At 40.2% G+C, this 15,450-nt stretch overlaps 1 protein-coding gene across 2 annotated transcripts in view; it reads right to left on the minus strand.

Annotated features, from left to right (window-relative positions):
• ARHGEF18 (Rho/Rac guanine nucleotide exchange factor 18) overlaps positions 1-15,450 on the minus strand; it is a 75,331-nt gene that overhangs the window by 27,156 nt on the left and 32,725 nt on the right. Inside the window, exon 1 of one of the 2 annotated variants that reach the window (XM_036240665.1) lies at positions 12,849-12,891. The exons of the other annotated variant lie outside the window; for it this stretch is intronic. The gene's annotated coding sequence lies outside the window, so the exon portion shown is untranslated. Of the gene's footprint in view, positions 1-12,848; positions 12,892-15,450 lie in introns of those variants that run through there. 2 annotated transcript variants of the gene reach the window in all.

Genomic DNA, 15,450 nt, shown 5'->3' on the forward strand with positions numbered 1-15,450 from the left:
GGTATTATTGTATTAGCTATTGTCATTTTATTTAGTCAGTGCACCTGACTAAATAGTCAGGTATTTTATGTTTTAAAAATTCTTGTGGCACATGTTGAAAATTGCTTCTCTAGGAACCTCATATGAGTAGAATCCTACAATATCTGTCCTTTTGTGATTGCCTTATTTCACTAGGTGTAATGTCCTCAAGGTTCATCAATGTTGTAGTGGGTGTTAGAATGTCCTTTCTTTTTATAGCTAAATAAAATTACATGAAAAAATTATTCCTTTGCCTGTTTTGTGGGAGGCACTATTCTCCATTCTATTGGGGAACATGACAGTAATCAGAATAAATAAATACAGTTGACCCTTGAACAACCTCTGGAACTGGTGATTCTTAGAGAGTGTTTTTCTTCTATGGACTGACTAATTGATTAAAGTAGAATCCATCCCACTTCAGGCAGGACCTGGGACCACAGGAACAAAGTTTCAGTCATAACAGGATGCTAGGCAATGGATGAATTTCAAGATCTGTCTCGTATTTGTACCATAAGGTCATAATAGCCTGGGTGGGGTTTAATGTGGTGCAGAAATGGCAGGAAATGCCTGCTCTGGACCATAAAGGCCTCCATTTTATGATTTTTGCCTTTGTAAATGGTAGTTTGTATATGAGTGACAGCTTCATCACCTTGGTATACTATAACGATTGTAGCCACTTAGGATCATGATGTTGCAATATTCGGGGGAGTGGGTCACTGCGCAGATGGCATACTCACCATGCTGAGCTGCTTTAAAGAATGAGTAGCTGAGCCCTGGCCAGCTTGGGTTAGAGTATCGGCCTGCAGACCAAAGAGTATCAGGTTTGATTCCCAATAAAGGGCACATACCTAGGTTGCAGATTCCATCCCTGGCCCTGGTCAGGGTTGTACAGGAGGTAACCAATCAATATGTCTCTCTCACAGTGATGTCTGTCTCTCTCTATCCCTCCCTCCCTTCCACTCAATGTAAAAAAATCAATGGAAAAAATATCCCCGGGTGAGGATTAACCAAAAAAAAAGAATGAGTTGCTTGGATAGTATGCTTTCTGTGTGTGCAACACAGTGTCACACCACTTAGCATTGAAGTTGCAGTTTACTAGCTTTTTCATTACTGCTCTACCACAAATGTTCTCTTGGACATGTGCCTACCTGCACACTACCAACCTCCCTAAATTTTCACCAAAATTAAAATTCACTCAGCATGCTGAACACTTCTCCCCAGTAAAGCTCCTGAAAAAAGTACAGTTTCCTCTAAGGCCGGCCCTGTGCCCACCCCAAGGGTGACCGTCTTCCTGCTGCTGAGACCAGAGTTCTAGCTACTTTCTTCATGTAACAGAGAGAAACCTTGATGGGTGGATGAATTGGGGAACTAGGAGCCAGGTCAAGAAGGTCACTGAACAGATTTCTTTTTAATGCTGACAGCAGCATTAATTAATTAATGCTGACAGCATGGTCTTGGAGCAAAACTTTCCAATATGGCTTTCACCCTGAGAATAAATTAACCAAGTAGCCTGGCTCAACTAGGCTTGAGTGTGTCTGTCACATGAATTTCTGTGCAAGGCACACTGCAGCCTTCTTGTACTCAGGAACACTAGACAGCACCGCTCTTGGGACTATTTTAAACAGTGAGATCATATAACAAGAGTACAAAATTGAGGAGAAAAAATGCATTAAATACACGGCAAAAAGGGCACTTGTTTACAGCATGACTGCAACAAGGAGGAAAATTTTTGCCATGTTCCATCTTTGCTGGGAATGTGCATATTGGTCCACTCAATTTTTTGGTTGTTCTGCAAGTCTGCGAAAGGCAACAAAAACCCCACTAAGTATCAATTTAGGGGTTACAAATACATGCTAGAAAATAAGTGAATTCATAAATACAGGATCTGCGAATGAGGACTGATTATATTAAGTGTTAAATGAGAAGTTATTATATTTTAGAACGCCTGTATTTGCTCAAACACACACCACAGAGTACTGATATTCTTTGATTTTCTTTATAATTCATTATACACACACTTCCAAAAAGTATCTGAGTTGGTCTTTTATTTGGGGGCACATCTTACAGAAATTTAATGATGTCTTTTGGTGGCAATGTGACCTACTGAGATAAATTATTCTTTTCCCTCTGCAGCAGTCTAACCACCACACCACTCAAGCTACTTAAGACTTTTAAAATAAGAGATACACAACCACCAATCAAATCTTTCTGTAACATATGCAGCCTTGGAAATAATTGCTTGATCAAGACATGAATCAGTACCTCTGCCACAGACCAGGTGTATGAATCACGTTATTTTATTCTGTATTTTTGATGGTCTGACATCTGAGGCCTAGCTTACCTGGAAGGACTGCTAGGGGTAGCCAGTCCCTATAGATAGTCAGGACTCACCTACAAGAGCTCCTTTCACATGCAAACCAACCAATCCAGAGCCCATACCCACAACCACTTCCTTTATGGACCTCTCACTCAGAGTCACTATCCATCTGCCTTAATCATTAATCACCCAAGGTCCCTGTGTCACAGATTCAGCTGAAATTATTCACTGGAGCCAGTCCTAATCCCTAAACCCGTCTCAGCCTTTCCTCCCCATGGAAATTACAATTAAGGCTCTGGCCAGGTGTACCCCCTCCCCCAGCTTCTGATAGACCCTGGTGGTTCCCTGTGTGGCCCTAACATATGCTACAATGCGGGTGAACCTTGAAAATATGCTGAATGAAAGAGGTCAGCCACAAAAGACCACATAGTATAGGATTTCCTCTATAGGAAATGTGCAGAACAGGCAAATACACAGAGGCAGAAAGTAGACTGATAAAAGCCTAGGTCTGGTTGACTAGTGGGTGTGCGGTTTCCTTTTTTGGGTTCTAAAGTTAATTGCGTTGACTCTGAATATACTAAAAGCTACTGAATTATACACTTAAATGGATGAATTGGATGGTATGTGAATTACACCTTGGTAAAGCTATTAAACAAACTCTGGTGAGGACCAGCCATCTTTCTGCAGGAGAACAAGCCATTTGATTTATAGTTCAATACACTGTATGAGTCAGTCATCATGATCTTGGCTGTGAGATAGAAACGCAGTTATCCTGCTCTCATGTTTTGCTAAACCAGGCAGCCATGGTGGGACAGATGGGCAGTGGTATGGTGCTGGGCCCCAGGTTCCAGAGTGGAGTTCAGTAGAGTGATGCCTCCCACACTCTGCAGTGCCATAAAAGCCCTATCAGAGCCTAATTAGCACTGTCTGCCCACTGCTGAGAAATGCCATTGACTAGCACAGAGCTGTTTCTACAAGGGGACCCAGATGAGCAGCAGGAACAAAAATAAGAACTGAATAGTGAAAACGGAAAAAGTTCTTTGCCTGGAGGAAAACACATACCTCATTCTCAACAACAAACATAGATGGCAGCCTGTTCCCATGATTTTTTAAAAGCCTGTTTTATCTTGGTTTCTTGAACCAAAGAGTGGTATCTGAGCAAATAAGACCAAGCTGTGTGATAGATACCAAGATCCTACCTTAATGTACTTGGACAACAGACTCGACACCATGAAATTCAGGTTAACAGGGGCTATTTTCTAGTGTAATTATATTTCACGTTTACCCTAAGTCATTTAAGTCAAATTTTCTCCTCTGATACACAAGCATGACCCCATTAGCCTTTGTAGGAATCTTAAGGACCCATACGGAAATCCTATGAATAAGATTTAATAGTTACAAATCTTTTGAAAGTCATTTTTCAAGAAAGCTAATCACATGACATATCAAATGATAATCTTAATTGATTTTAAATTGTCTTTTATAATCTCAAAACACACTGGCTTCTAGAAAAATTGACTTTCAAGAAAGAATGTTACATTCTAAATGGCAGATTCCCCCTGCTGTTTTATGGGAAAGCAACTGGAAACATCTTTTGAAGGCAGCTGGATCCTGGCCTCTACAAAGTTTCCTGAAGTTTTCTGCAAAAGGCCACATAATTGGACCAGACAAGTAGCATCTTTAGGTGGGAACAGCCATCCTCAGCCACACAGTAGTTCCAAAGGCTTGGATTAGAAATAACTGCTCCTTTTCTCATATTTAGTGAGGTCCTGTGTACCCCTCCCTGCCCCCATATTCTTTATCTCAGTAAAGACTTTTCTTTCCGGCCGAGAGTGTTGCCTGTCTTTAGAGAGTTCTAGCAAGCATGAGCTATGGGCAAGTGTGAGAGAGACAATTAAGAAAATCTGATACAAGATGAAGTCTTCAGTTCACAGTTCCTGGCTTTTCTGATACCTGAGAATAGACTAAATCGATGCCAAGATGACTCACTGATTTCTCTGTCATGCTTCATTTTGATGTTATACAAGCCAGATGGTGTATAAAAGAATAAAAGTATAGGAAGAAAAAAAACCCTTAACCCCATGTTTTAGGGCACAAAGGAAAAAAAAAAAAAAGGTATCTTGCAGCTTAGAAGATAATGTGAGCCAGAAAGAATACTCTTTTTTTAAAAAAAAATATGAGTTTATTTATTTATTTTTTGTTAATTCTCACTCAAGGATATTTTTCCATTGATGTTTAGATAGAGTGGAAAGGAGGGAGGGAGGGAGGGACGGAGGGAGAGGGAGAGAGAGAAACATTGATTGGTTGCCTCCCGCAGGTGCCCTGACCAGGGTTGGTGATTGAACCCACAATCCAGATACATACCCTTGACTTGAAATCGAACCCGAGACCCTTCAGTCCCTCGGCCGATGCTCTTCCCACTGAGCCAAATCAGCCAAGGCAAGAATACTCTTTCTAAACCTGATCTTACCCAATAAAATACACAAGAGCCCCCCATTCCCAAATTACGTCAAACCCAGCAAACAACATTTAAAAAATTGTGATACCTTCTTGACAATGTGCATAAAAATCTTAAAAACCATAAAAATGTATAAAAGCAGAAGTAATCCACAATGCCACCATCCACAGTTAATTGCTGCTAGTATAAATCATTTTATAAGTTGAGAAATAATGTTTAATAATGATGATTCTGAGATTTGTGTTAAAAAATCTCTCACAAATAGCAAAATGATAATATCAATAGTAAATATATATTTTTTTGCATAAATATCATACAAGACACGTAGGTTATGCCATTCATTGAGTGACTAAGGGTTAGGAGCACTAATCCCGGCAGTCCAAAACTGCACATAACTTTTGACTCCCCCAGAACTTAACTACTAATAGCCTACTATTGATAGTAAGCCTTACTAATAACATGAACAGTTGTGTAACACCTATATTGTATGTTCTATGTATTATGTACTATATTATTAAAATAAAATAAGCTAGAGGAAAGAAAATGTTTTTAAGAAAATCATGTGAGAAAATACATTTTCAGCGCTCTATTGTATTCATTGATACTGTAAGTTTATGCTGTCTGTTTATAAGACGAATCATCTGTCAGCACCTACATCAATATTGTCTTATGTGATACAAAACACTGTAGATGTTCTATGTATTACTAACACTAGACCTTAAAAATGAAAAGATAATGTGAAAAAGGCATTCATATTTATTTATATGTGTAACAATTCAGGCATTGATAATGAAGAAGCAGCAATATGATTGCTTTATGGTGGTCTAGTGTGATCGATATGATTGCTTTATGGTGGTCTAGTGTGATCGATACAATTACTTCATGGTAGTAAGAAAATCTCAAAAATATTTTCCAATGTACTTATTGGGAAAAAAACCTGCATATTAGCGAATCTGTCAAGTTCAAACCCATATTGATCAAGGATCAACTGTACAATACCACAAAACCATACTCTGCATTACTCTATGGGTAATTCTGGAACTTAAAATAGAAAGAACTATGCTCATGTCCCTAGGCATAAAAATAAACCTCAACCTAAACGTCATGCTTTTCACATAAATGAACTCAAAATGGACCACAAATTTATAAGGAAAATGTAAAACTATAAAACTTTCCATAGATAATAGGAGAAAATCTTCAGGAACTAGAACTTGGATAGTGAAGAGTTCTTTGATACGATATCAAAAGCCCAATTCACAAAAACCAAACAAACAAAAACAAACCTATAAACTTACTTCATCATAATTAAAAACTTTTGCTTGAAGAAAACTCTGTTAAGAGGATGAAATGACAAGCTACATGGAGGGAGGAAATATTTGCAAACCACCCATCTGACAAAGAATTCTTGAAATTCAAAATTAAAAATACAAACAATCCATTTAGAAAATGAGCAAAAGAGATGAAGATACATTTCCCTGAAGTAGATAAATGATCTAACAGTATAAGAGGTGTTCCACATCATTAGTCATTAGAGAATGCAAAATAAAACCACCCTGAGTTATCACTAGCAGAATGATGAAAATAAAAAAGTGGTGAGTCTGAAACAGCAGGAAAAGAGGGCGATAGGCAGGACCAGAGTGAAGGTGAGTGTGTGAGAGAGTGTGAGTGGACAAGCAACTTCGAGCAGTGCAGAAATGTGGGGCAGAGGGTTCCTGTGCTGTGAATAGGGAGCAGCCAGCTACCATGGTAAGAGGCTTGTCAGGGCGCTTCTCCATGCACAGTGGGAAGGCTCCGCCATCTTGGATGATCCCTGGTCTTCTCTTGGAGGAGACAGAGGGAGCAGCTAGGGCCGAGTGACCTGAGTCCACCAGTGTGCTTTGTACCACTGGACCAGTGGACCCCACTGTGTCAACATGGACCAGTGCACAATAGCTGAGCACCATGCCCCACAGCAGCAGCCTGATCAGAGCTTAGTACCATCCCCCACAGCAGCAGCCAGATCAGAGGTGAGCACCACCCCCAGCAGCAGTAGTGCCAGCTTGGGAGCCCAGTAACTTCCCCCACAGCAGCTGAGGCTTGGGAGCCAAGACACCTGCCAGAAGTAGAGGCTCCGGAGTGGACATCCATTCCCAGGAAGCAGCAGCATAGATTGGCAGCTGATACCCATCCCCAGCATGATCAGCAGAGGCTGATAAGGAGCAGTGTCCCACCCCAAGTAGCAGCAAGGCTCAGGCAGCCCAGACCCGCCCCTGACAACTATAGCAGCAGATTTGGAATGGAGCTCTCCCCCGAGCAGCAGCAAAGTCTGGGGAGCTGAGCATCCTTAGCCCCCAACAGCAGCAGAGGATTGGGAGCTGAGAGCACCTCCTGGCAATAGCAGCAGCAGTAACAGCGCAAACCAGGAGCTGACACTCACCAGGCAGCAGGGCACCCTAGCAGAGAACCAGCGGGACCCACACACGACAGCAGTGCACCAGTAAGACCCACATGCCTCAGCAGAGCACCAGCTGGACCCCTGTGCCTCAGCAGCACACCGGCTAGACCCGCGCACCACAGCAGCGCCTACCATGACAGACCAATAGCAGCTGCTAGTTGTCAATCCTCCAGGACCCACAGCAGACAAGAGGGGCCACACACACCAAACAGTCTGGGAGGTAGAGTAGGCTTAAATGATACATACTGATCTGCCTACACATTCCAGCATCCCTCACTGGGCCTAGAATTACCAGATTGATAAAATCGTGAGACAAAGAAATATCACCAAAGTGAAAGAAAAGGATAAATCAACAGAAAAGGAAATAAATGAAATGGAAGAAAGCAATTTGTCAGATAAAGAATGCAAAGCAATGATTTTAAGGGTGCTCAAGCAACTTAATGAGAATTATAAAGAACTCAGTGGGAACTATATCAGCTTAAAAAAAGATGCAGAAGGTATGAATAGTAATCAAGAGGAAACAGAAAATGACATAGCTGCTATAAAAAACCTTAGAAGGATTCAATAGTCGATTAGAAGAAGCTGAAGACCAAATCAGCGAGTAAGAAGACAAGGTAGAAAAAAACACCCAAATACAGCAGGAAATGGAAAAAAAATAAAAATAAAACGCAGGAGGAGAGTTTAAGGGAGCTGTAAGATAATACTAAAAGTAACAACATTTGCATTATAGGGGTACTGGAAGGAGAAGAATCAGAGAAAGGAATAGAGAACTGTTTGAAGAAATAACGACAGAAAACTTTCCTAAACTGATGAAGGAAAAAGTCACACAAGTACAAGAAACACAGAGAGTCCCAATAAGAGGAACCCTAAAAGACCCACAGCTAGACATATCATAATAAAAATGGCAAACATTAGAGACAAAGAAAGAATCTTAAAGGAAGCAAGAGAGAGACAGAACACTACCTACAAGGGAGCTCCCACTAGACATGCTGCAGGCCAGAGGGAGTGGCATGAAGTGTACAAAGTAATGCAAGGCAAGGGTCTGAATCAAAGACTACTCTATCCAGCAAGGCTATCATTCAAAATTAAAAGGGAAATAAAGAGCTTCACAGATTAAAAAAGAAAACTAAAGGAATTTACCATCACCGAACCAGCACTGCAAGAAATGCTGTAGGGACTGCTGTAAAAAGAAGAAACAGAGAGAGAGAGATTGAGAGGAATACAGGCATAAAATAAAAATGGCAATTAATAACTATCTATCAATAATAACCTTAAAAGTAAATGGCTTAAATGTTTCAATCAAAAGACATAGGGTAGTTGATTGGAAAAGAAAACATGACCCATATATATGCTATCTACAAGAGACCCACGTCACAACAAAAGACTCACACAGGATGAAAATGAAGAGAAGGAAAAAAAATTTCCAGGCAAACGGAAAAGAAGAAGCAGAAAAAAAGTTGGTGTAGCAAAACTCATATCTGACAAAACAGACTTCAAAACAAGGGCCATAATAAGAGACAAAGAAGGTCACTATATAAATTAAAGGGATCAATCCAACAAGAGGATATAACCCTGGTAAACATATATGCACCAAATACCAGAGCACCAAAATATATTTAAAAAACTTCTGGAAGACTTCAAGGGAGAGATGAATAGCAATACAATAATAGTGGGTGACTTTAACACCTCACTGACACCACTGGACAGATCTTCTAGACAAAAAATTAACAAGGGCACAGAGTCCATAAATGATGAACTAGATCAGTTGGACTTAATTGATATTTACATTTCACCCCAAAGTTGCAGAATATACATTCTTCTCAAGTGCACACAGGACATTCTTGAAGATAGACAACATATTAGAACACAAAGAAAGTCTCTGCAAATTCAAGAAGATTGAAATCATATCAAGCATCTTCTCAGATCACAATGGCAAGAAACTAGAAATCAATTACAACAAAAACATGCACAAATATTCAAACACATGGAGGCCAAATAGCATGTTCTTAAACAATGAGTGGGTTACCAAGGAGATCAAGGAAGAAATTAAAAACTCCCTGGAAACCAAGGAAAATGAACACACAACACACAAAATCTATGGGACACAGTGAAAGCAGTCGTGAGAGGGAAGTTTGTAGCACTACAGGCCTACCTCAAGAAACAAGAAACATCTTAATTGATTTTCTAACCCTACAACTAAAATAACTAGAAAGTAAACAAAACAAAAAACCCAGAGCAAGTAGAAGGAAAGAAACTATAAAGGTCAGAGCAGAAAAAAAATAACATAGAAACTAAAAAAAAAAAAAAAAAATTCAAAAGATCAATGAAACTAAGAGCTGGTTCTTTGAAAAGATAAACGAGATTGATGGACCCTTAGCCAGACTCACCAAGAAACAAAAAGAGAGGACCCAAATAAACAAAATCTGAAACAAAAGAGGAGAGTAACAACTGACACCACAGAAATACAAAGGATCATTAAAACATACTACGAATAATTATACGCCAACAAATTGGACAATCTAGGCAAAATGGACAAATTTCTAGAAACACACAGTCTCCCAAAACCGAACGAAAACTGGACAGCTTCACCAGGGAGTTTTAATGAACATTCAAAGAAGATCTAACATCCATTCTCCTCAAACTACTCCAAAAAATCTAATGAGACAGAAGTCTTCTAAACTCATTTTACGAGGCCAGTATAATCCTAATTCCAAATCTGGATAAAGAGACTACAAAGAAAGAAACTAAAGGCCAATATCCCTGCTGAACACAGATGCCAAAATCCTTAACAACATATTAGCAAATCGGATCCAGCAATACATCAAAAAAATAATTCAGGACTTCTGGTCAAGATGGTGGTGTAGGTAAACGTGGTATCGCGTCCTCCCACAACCACATCAAAGTTACAACTAAACTACAGAACAACCATCATTCAAAACCGCCTGAAATCAAGCTGAATGGAAGTCCAACTACGGTTAAACAGCAGCCACATCCAGACTGGTAGGAGGGGCAGCGGTGGCGCAACGGGCTGGTCCCACACCCAAGTGTGGCGGATGAAAATCAGGAGGATACCTCGGCTGGGAAGGTCCTTCCTGAGGACTGAGGGGTCCCCGTCCCATACCAGGTGCCCCGCTCAGGGTTCCAGTGCCAGGAAGAGAATCCCCATAACTTCTGGCTGGAAAAATCAGCGGGAACTGAGGCTCAGGGAAGCTGATGTGGCTGGAGCCCCAGGCAGCTCCTTAAAGGGCCTGTGCATGAACTTTTCGGACTCTCTCCCTCTAAGCTTGGAGGGGAGGCAGCTCGAGGGGCGCCAGAGACACACAGGGAAGAACTGAGCTGATTGGCACTGGAGCGAGGGCTTTCTCTGGGACAAACGTGCTGTCAGAGGCCTTTGTTCCTTTGGTGAGCCCTTCCCTGGGGTGGCAGACAGAAACCATATCTGGGGCTCCAGCAACCTGGCTCACACTGGTAGCCCCGCCCTGGTGACTCCCTGAGGCCCTGCCCTACCCCACCCAACTTTCAGGCCCACCCAAGCTGTTGCCACTTGCTTAACCATAGGATTGGCCTGTCTTGGATCCTGCTTCAGGTTTTTCCTAAATTCTTTCAAACGAGCAGCATCTGGCCTCAGCTAGCCCCATACTTCTCGTTAAGTAATACACTGAAACAAACACAGGGAGGCAGCCAAAATGAGGAGACAAAGAAACAGGTCCCAAATGAAAGAACAGAATAAAACCCTAGGAAAAGAACTAAGCGAAATGGAGATAAGCAACCTAACAGATGCTGAGTTCAAAATACTGATTATAAGGATGCTTATGAACTTAGTGAGAACTTCAGTAAACTTAGTGAGGGCCTCAAGAGCATAAAAAAGGACCAGTCAGAAATCATGGATGCACAGTTAGAATTGAAGGAGGCATTAACTGAAATAAAGAATAATTTACACAGATTCAATAATAGAGTACGTAAATCCAAGGAGCAAACCATCGATTTGGAATATAAGAAAGCAAAAAATGCCCTATCAGAACAGCAAAAAGAAAAAAGAACCCAAAAAAATGAGGATAGTGTAAGGAGCCTCTGGGACAACTTCAAGCGTGCCAACATTCGCATCTTGGGGGTGCCAGCAGGAGAAGAGCAAGAACAAGAAATCAAAAACCTGTTTGAAACAATAATGGCAGAAAACTTTCCTAACCTGGTGAAGGAAACAGACATACAAGTCCAGGAAGCACAGAGAGTCCCAAACAAGATGAACCCCAAGAGGCCCACACCAAGACACATCATCATCAAAATGCAAAAGGTTCAAGACAAAGAGAGGATCTTAAAAGCAGCAAGAGAAAGGCAGCTAGTTACCTACAAGGGAGTTCCCATAAGACTGTCAGGTGATTTTTCAAAAGAAACTTTGCAGGCCAGAAGGGAGTGGCAAGAAATATTCACAGTGATGAAAAGAACCTATAACCAAGATTACTCTATCCTGCAAAGCTGTCATTTAGAATCGATGGCCATATAAAGACTATGCCAGACAAGAAAAAGTTAAAGGAGTTCATTACCACCAAACCGTTATTATATGAAATGATGAAGGGTCTTTTTGAAGAAAAAGATAAAATATATGAACAAAGAAAATGGCAATGAATACATATCTATCAACAATGGAATCTACAAACAAAATGAACAGGTAGAACAGAAACATTCTCATAGGTACAGAGAACAATTTGTTGGTTGCCAGTTGGGAGGGGGATTGGGGGAATGGGTGAAAAAGGTGAAGAGATTAAGAAGTATAAATTCATTGCTAGACTGACAAACCTCAAAGGGAAAGGGGTTGGGGGGGGGGGGGAGAAATAAACCAAAGAACTTATATGCATAACCAATAACCAATGGACACAGACAATAGTGTGGGAAAAGGCGGGAGGGGGGCGGGAGTGGGGAGGAGGGGGTCAATGGGGGAAAAATGTGGAACATCTGTAATACATTTTACATTCAACAATAAAGATAAAAAAAAACTAATAATAATTCATCATGACCAAGTGGGATTCATCCCAGGGATGCAAGGCTGCGACAATATTTGCAAATCAATAAAGGTGATACACCACATAAACAAAACAAAAGATAAAAACCATATGCTCTTACCAATAGATGCTGAAAAAGCATTCAACAAAACCCAGCACCCATTTCTGATAAAAACGCTCAGCAATGTGGGAAAAGAGGGATCATATCCTGACATAAAAAAGGCCATATATAGAAAACCTACAGACAACATCATACTCACTGGGCAAAAACTAAAAGCACTTCCCTTTTACAACAACAAGACAGAAATGCCCACTTTCGCCACTCTTATTTAACATAGTACTGGAAGTCTTAGCCACAGCCATTAAACATGAAGACAATATAAAAGGGATCAAATTGGACAGGAGCAAGTAAAACTGTCATTATTTGCAGAGGACATGATACTGTACATAAAAAACGCTAAAGACTCCATAAAAAATCTACCAGATTTAATAAATGAATTTGGCAAAGTAGCAGGATACAAAATTAACGTCAAGAAATTATGTGCTGGCCAGTTTGGCTCAGCAGTTAGAGCATCAGCCCGCGGACCAGAGGACCTGGGTTCGGTTTCCGCTAAGGGCACGTACCTTGGTTGCAGTTTGTCCCTGGCCCCGACTGGGGTCGTGTGGGGGGCAACCAGTTGACGTGTCTCTCTCACTTCGATGTTTCTTTCTTTCTCTTCCCCCTCTCTCCTTCCCACTCGATCTGAAAATAAATGTAAAAAGAAAAAAAAAGAAATTGATGGCATTCTTATACAACAACAATGAACTCACAAAAAAAGAAACTAAAAAATAATCCCATTTACCATTGCAGCAAAATAATAAAGATACCTAGGAATAAACTTAACCATAGAAGTAAATGACCTATTTGTAGAAAACGACAGGTCACTGAAAAATGAAATAGAGGAAGATATAAAAAAGTGGAAGCATACACCTTACCTTGTTCACGGATTGGAAGAATTGACATCAATAAAATGTCCATACTACACAAAGGAATTTATAGATTCAGTGTAATCCCCGTTAAAACCAGCAACATATTTCAGAAAACTAGAACATATACTCCAAAAGATTATATGGAACTAAAAAAGACTCCAAATAGCCACTGCAACCTTGAAAAAGAACAAAGTAGGAGGGATCACATTACCAGATATCAGGTTATACTACAAAGCCACAATAATCAAAACAGCCTGGTGCTGGCACAAGAATGGGCATATAGATCAATGGAACAGAACAGAGAATTCAGAAACTGACCCAAGTCATTATGCTCAATTAATATTTGACAAAGGTGGCAAGAGTACACAGTGGAATAAAGACAGCCTCCTCAATAAATGGTGTTGGTAAAATTGGACAGCTACATGCAAAAATAAAGCTAGAGCACCAATTTACATCTTACACAAGAATAAACTCGAAATGGATAAAAGACTTAAATGTGACTCAGGAATCCATAAAAATCCTAGGAGAAAATCTAGGCAACAAAATTTCAGACATCATGCTCAGCAGAATTTTCATGGATACAATGCCTAAGGCAAGAGAAATAAAGAAAAAAATGAACACATGGGACTACATCAAACTAAAAAAGCTTCTGCACAGCAAGAGAAACAACCATCAAAATGGAAAGGGAACCCACTATATGGGAGAGCATAATTGCCAATGATACATCAGATAAGGGGTTAATTCCCAAAATATAGAGAGTACTCATACAACTCAACAAAAGGAAGACAAAGAACCCAATTAAAAAATGGGCGGAGGACCTAAATAGACACCTCTCCAAACAGGACATACAAATGTCCAAGATAAATAAGAAAAAGTGCTCAAAGTCACTAATCATCAGAGAGATACAAATTAAAACAACTTTGAGGTATCACCTCACACCTGCCACATTGGCTGACATCAACAAATCATCAAACAAGTACTGGCAAGGGAGTGGAGAAAAGAGGACTCTAGTACACTGCTGGTGGGAATGAAGACTGGTGCAGTCACTGTGAAAAACAACAGGGTACTTCCTCAAATAATTAAAAATGGGACTGCCATCTGACCCAATGATTCCACTTCTAGGAATATACCCTAAGAAGCCTGAAACACCAATCAGAATGAATATATGTACCCCTACGTTCATAGCAGCACTATTTACATTTGCTAAGATCTGGAAACAGCCCAAGTGTTGATCAATAGGTGAGTGGATAATAAAGCTGTGGTACATATACATAATGGAATGCTATGAAGCTGTAAAAAAGAAAGTTCTCTTATACTTTGAGATGACAAGGAGAGACCTGGAGAGTATTATCCTAAGTGAAACTAGCCCATTAGAGAAAGTCAAATATCACATGATCTCACTTATCTGTGGAATATAATGAACAAAACAAGCTGATGAGCAAAACAGACCCAGAGACATAGAAGTAGGATACAGACTGACAAACCTTGAAGAGGGTGATGGGGCAGGGGAAAGGAAGAGATAAACCATAGAACTTATATGCAGGTATGCAATAACCATGGACATAGACAACAATGCTGGGAGTGGGGGGATTGGGTGGAAGGTGTCAATGGTGGGGGGGGGGGGGAGAAACATCTGTAACAACTACAACAAAATAAATAAATACCAAAAAAAAAGTGATGACTCTAAATGCTGACAAGGATGTGGAGAAACTGGAATACCTGAACATTGCTGGTGGGAATATAAAATGGTGCAGCCACTTAAAAAACATTTGGGTAGTTTGTAAATAAAACTACATAATTGCACCCTTGGGTATTTATCTCAGAAATGCAAAACTTATGTCCAGACAAAAATCTGCATAGGACTTGTTTGTAGCAGTTTTATTTGTAATAACCCCAAACTGGAAGCAACCTAGATGTCCTTCATTGGGCAAATGGTTAGACAAACTGTGGTCAATCCGTACCATGGAATACTACTCAGCAAGGAAAGAAACTATTGATAACACACAACAAACTGGATAGATTTCATGGGTATTATTCTGAGTGAAAAAAGTCAATCTCAAAGGTCACTGTATGATTTAATTCACAGAATATTCTTTCTTAAATTTATTTTTTTATTAATTTATTTTATAGATGTTTCTCCTTTTTCCCCACATTGACTCGCTCCACCCTATCCCCTCCCACCCCATCCCCAGTTTTGTTGTCTATGTCCGTTGGTTATGCACATATGCATATAAGTTCTGTGGTTTATCCCTCCCTC

The sequence above is a fragment of the Molossus molossus genome, unplaced genomic scaffold (assembly GCF_014108415.1).
Source record: "Molossus molossus isolate mMolMol1 unplaced genomic scaffold, mMolMol1.p scaffold_m16_p_4, whole genome shotgun sequence".
Lineage (NCBI taxonomy): Eukaryota > Metazoa > Chordata > Mammalia > Chiroptera > Molossidae > Molossus > Molossus molossus.